The following is a 5,579-nucleotide window of genomic DNA, read 5'->3' as shown; positions in this document are numbered from 1 at the left end:
CTTTTTTTTTTTTTTTTTTCTCCCTTCAGGTCTCCTGTAATCATCAGTTTTATCAGATGACCTGCTTGGTGGTGTCCACACATCCCTTAAGCTCTGTTCAGATATCTTCAGTGACTTTTTTCTGTTCCTCAACCATTTAATTTCAACTCTCTTATCTTCAAATTCACTGAATCTTTTTGCTTCCTGCTCAAATATACATTTAAATTCTAATACTATTTTTCCCCATTTGTTTGTGCTGCTCAGTGTCAGAATTCTTGCTGGTATCTTCTTAGATTTTCAATCTCTTTTTTGATTTTTTTTCAAACATCATTTTTTTCCAATATTTGAGCATCTTTAAGACAAATATTTTGCAAAATTTGACTAATGGATTTGCCATGTGGCCTTTCTCATGTAATTTATGCTGTCTTATGTTATTTTTCCTTTGAATGAGCCCTGCTTTCCTATTATTTGTTTGCCTTGAGATTTTTATTATTGTTGTTGACACATAGAAATTCACTTAAAGTTGTAAATATAGGAATTAGCTATTGTTTGCTTCCACCATGTTTTGGTGTTCTTCTTGCTTCATTTCATTTTTTTGCTCTATATTATATATATCCTAAGGATCCACCTGAGGTGCAAACTTCAGATATTTTAAGGTCAAAGATTTTTCCAACTTTCCCTATATATGCAGTTAGTCTAAATGACCTGGTGTTTAGTTATATATATATATATATATATATATATATATATATATATATATATATTCACCCATGGGGCTATAGCAAGACACACCCATGCACAAGACACTGACCCTTGGACCCAAGAAGGGTGGGGAAAGCTCTACCACATTTCTGCGATATATATATATTGCAGAAGCTATGCTCACCTGTTCCTTTGTAATATAACCCCTTGCCCTATTTAGGATAGAATCTTCCATGGAAGTGCATTGTGTGTGTCCCCTTCTCTTACTGTGCCCTTGGGTGTGTCCTACCCATGTGTCAGTCAACCTGCTGACAGTGAACATCATGAAGATAGACTCAGCCCCCTGAAACCTGACCCCTTGCCTCATTTGAATAACTTCTCCTCAAAAAAGGGGTCAGCTCGTGCTTTCGCTCTCTCTCTTTCTGCTGACCCTTAAGGTCAGAGGAAAGGTCACAGTGACCTCAAAGAAAAAGGTATTTGTGTGTCTTGTGTGGTTATTTCATGCAGCCCAGTTAGCCCAGTTTATCTGGAATGACCCCTGAACATATGAGTCGAGAGAACAGAAACCCGGCACGCACCCTAAGTACTGAGCAAGAGTTACCAGAATATACATTTGAAAACTGGGTCTTTATTTCCTTCTTTAGAACCCACAACCCATTTGAAAGATACAGAAAAACAGGTACACAATTGCCTTCTATGGACATAGGCACTGAGTAACTACTGTAAACTATGAACAGAAACTAACATAAGCTAACTGCAATTTGGCACATAGTATTCCTACCCTGGATGTTGCAACATTGTAGATTCTCAAATCTCAAATATTTACAACAAACAGACTTTATAATTATAATTTTTGTTTAGTTGGGGATTCAAATTTCTTGTTATTTATAGTCTACCATTATCTAAAATTGAATTATAGAACATTTAAATGCAAAAATATGTAAAGAGACTGAAGATACATTAATAAAGTTATAGTTCAAAAATTTAAGGTATCTGTTTAATTGAATAAAAATAAATATGGCAAAAAAATCTCTTAAATCCTATGAGAACGATCTTAAAAGAATTTTAAGTATGTTTACATAATCAAATTAGAAGATATAAGCATCTGGAATATTTTAAATGGTATAATAAGAGTATTGCTCTTTTATTTCAACTTTTGAAGTAGTATTTATTTTGTTTTAGTTTTCAGCGGACACGGTTGTTTGTGGTGCTGAGGATCGAACCCAGGCCGCACGCATGCCAGGCGAGCGCGCTACCACTTGAGCCACATCCCCAGCCCTTAAAGTTTTAACATAAAAATTCACTTCTCTTTCTTAGAGAGTTTACATGAGAATGGGAAAGTTTTACTTCATCTTTGTCATTTTTTAAATTTGTTTTTCTCTTTCATTCTGGAATATATGAAACAAATATCTTAAAAATTAATATAGTTCATACTTTTGTCTCCTAAATTATTTATGAAACTAAATATCAATTGAGCCAACAGAAAATATGCTACTCTGTGTTAATACATGGAAAAAAGATAGTAAAAACAAATTAGAGAAACATACACACTTTGGATAACATCTGATGAGAATGCTTTGTTTTATTCACTTCAACACTCTAGTGGTGTTAGTACCATCTGCCATAGACATGCTGGGACTCACTAAGTTGGTGGCCATAAGGAACAACAGCCATTGAACTGCTAATCATGTCTAATTGCAATTATTAAAGAGCTGTAAGGGGCACTAGCCATAGACATGCTTAGTAAAGACAGGTTACAATTGATAGGAAGCACAACTCCATGGACATGCACAAAAAACATACCTAGTTGCAATTATATCACCTCACTGGACATAACCAATGGACGTTGACTTGCACTGTGTGTAACCAATCACCAAATTACACCACCAATTTGAAACTGTATTTAAATTGCTGGTTCTGCCACAATAAATACTTTTTGCTCCAAGGATATCAGTGAGACTGGCTGCCTTGTTGTCCATCTCTGGACTGACTCCATCATTCCCTGATATCCAACCATCAGCTGGAGAGAACCAGCAGACAAGGACAACATCTGCTCTTTGGCTAAGTGAAGTTGGGTGGCATCAGAGGTATTTTGGGGCTTGTGTTTGTCCTAGAATTGTGTGATTTGCTTATTGTAAGGTCTTTGCTAAACAAGGGAATGGCCATCTTAAGTGACAGCTGCCATCTTAAGAAAAAGTTTTGCCTTCCCACCCAAAGGCCTTTCTGAGAAAGGCTCAACATTCCCTCATACCAACCCCACCCTTAACCACCCACATTAGGACCCATGGGCTCTAATCCCTGAGCCTGCCCCATAAAAGTCCCAGAACTCAAGTCTGTTTTGCCTCTCTTTCCTATAGAGAGATGGCATTTATTTGTCAGCTCTAACAAATTAACTCTTGTGTGTATCTCTGCCTGGTCTTTCATTTCTCACTCTCCTGTCTCCAGGTTCCTAGTTATTCTTTCACTTATAGTGATTAATTAGTGTGCATTAAATGCTACTTGGGGTGCTCCAGCACACCCAACACTTTTTGCATTAATTGTTTATATTTGAAGATAGGTGTGATTGAATATATGCTTTCATTTAAAGACAATCTGCCTCTGGGTAAGTATTAATAGCGCTGCTTGCAAAAAGTAGAATCTATCTTATTACTGTTATAAATGAGAAGCAAATTTTTAGTTTCCTTCTAGTGTGGACTGCAGTTTCATGTTTAACTTGCCCAGACTAATCAATGTTCACTCTGTTCTGAAAATCCATTTAAGACAAACATGAATTCTAAAAATATTAAGAAAATTATAAGAGAAAGAAGTTTTATTATGGGTAAAATTTTGCTTATTCTTTGAAGCCATTAACTTATTAACCACTGCTTTCTTTGGCACTATGGCATTAAGGAAACAATGACAATGAATCTATATAGTGTTAGTATAGTAGCAGAGGACAAATGAGTAGGTTGACTGAATCATAATGGGGCTGTTATAAGTTTTTATGGTGTTTAGTTGTAGACAGTAATAGACAATGTCAGTCAAGACTGCCTATGACTAAGATTAGTTGGCTTTATTATGATATTGCATTTAAGTGGATGTCAGTTTCAGAGAATTTATGACTGAAGATGGTCAGGGACATAAATAGGCCATATTAGGATATAATTCTGTAAAAATTCACCATAATATTACAAAGTTGAGTTTTTTGGATTCTGACAACATGGGCAATAAAATATCTATCATATTACCTGCAGCTACTATTTATTGATAATTTATGTTACATTAAAGATCAGAGTAAATCTTCAAAGAAAAGATAACATATATGAATTCTAATGAAATTAGTAGTAGGATATTAATGTATTTCCACATTGACATTTTTCCTATTATAAAGAGGTTTTTTTGGTTGTTTTACTTTAGATTATCTCCATTATTTTTCCACTTTAATCGACTTGATAGTTAGCTAATATTTAACACATCACATTATCTCAATCTACTTAAAATATATTTTCATTTATAATGTTTTCTGCCATCACTGGATATTTTCTAAAACACAAGGATAACAATATTAAATTCAGCAAAATTAATTCAATGAATACTGGAACGGAAAGACATTAGGGCAACCTGTACATGCAGTATCCAAAATATATTTCAAATAAAAAGGTTTCACAGAAGATAAGGGAAGAGTCACATAATGGAAAAAGAGGTGAGTGATCTTAAAAATATAAGAATTTTAAATATATGTGCACTCAATATCAATGCATCCAAATACTTAAAGCAAACATTGATAAATTGACAGACTCAAGGGAAAGTGCAATAAAATATTAATACAAGGCTTCAACATTAAACTTTAAATTATGGATTAGAAGGTAGAGAGAAAATCATGAAAACAGTGGACTTGTACAACACTGTGAAGCAAAACATCCATTCAGACATACCAAAAAGAGTATATCCAATTGTAGTACAATATACATTCTATTTAAACCCTCCCAGAAGATTCTCCAGGATAGGTAAGTCATAAGTTAAGTCTTAAAATTTTAAGACTTAAAAAATTTTAAAAATTTAAAATTTTAATGAGTGCCTTTTTCAATAATCATAAAATAAAGCTAGAATTCAATAATATAAGAAAAATTGGATTTTTTTTTTAATGTGAGAATTAAAGAACACATTCTGGAATCACCAATACATCAAAAAATAAATAAAAAACAAATAAGTAAACATCTGAGGATTCATTAGAAGCAACCAGAAAAGGGAAATTTCTTAAGTGCCTGCAATTTGAAAAGAAAATCTCAAATAGTCAATATAATTTTACACATCACAAAAAAAAGAAAAAAAAAACACTCTATACCCAAAGTTGGCAGAAAAAAAGAAAGCATAATATTCAAGAAAAATACATAAAATATAGAATATAAAGAATTCATAAAGAATTCATGGAAAACGTTAAATTTTTATTTGCATTTTTTAATCCAGAAAATGGAAAATTTTAAGCTAGACTAATTAGGAAAAAAATAAAGAGGACTCAAAGTTAGAGAAGAGAAGGCAGACTTTACATCAGTTTCCACAAAAGTAATAAGAATCAGAAAAGATTACAAAGAAAAAAATGTTTGCACACAAGTTATATAAGCTAGAAGAAATAGATTAATTTCTAGAAAACAAAATACCTACCAACAATAAATTATAAAGACACAGAAAATCAAATCAGATACATAAGGGGATTGAATCAGAAACAAAATATTCAATATAAGAGAATCTTTGCTGATAAATTCCACCAAACATTTAAGAACTGGTACCAATATTTCTTAATCTTTTCTGAAAAGAGAAAATCAAAGAAGGATCTCAAACTCATTTTATGAGACCAGCATTACCATGATAATGAAGATGGTAATACAAAGACACTGGAAGAGGAAGAAGGAGGAGGAGGA

The sequence above is a fragment of the Marmota marmota genome, unplaced genomic scaffold, assembly GCF_001458135.2.
Source record: "Marmota marmota marmota unplaced genomic scaffold, marMar, whole genome shotgun sequence".
In the NCBI taxonomy this organism is placed as follows: Eukaryota; Metazoa; Chordata; class Mammalia; order Rodentia; family Sciuridae; genus Marmota; species Marmota marmota.
The sequence above is the reverse complement of the archived record's forward strand: the minus strand, read 5'-3'. Positions refer to the sequence as shown.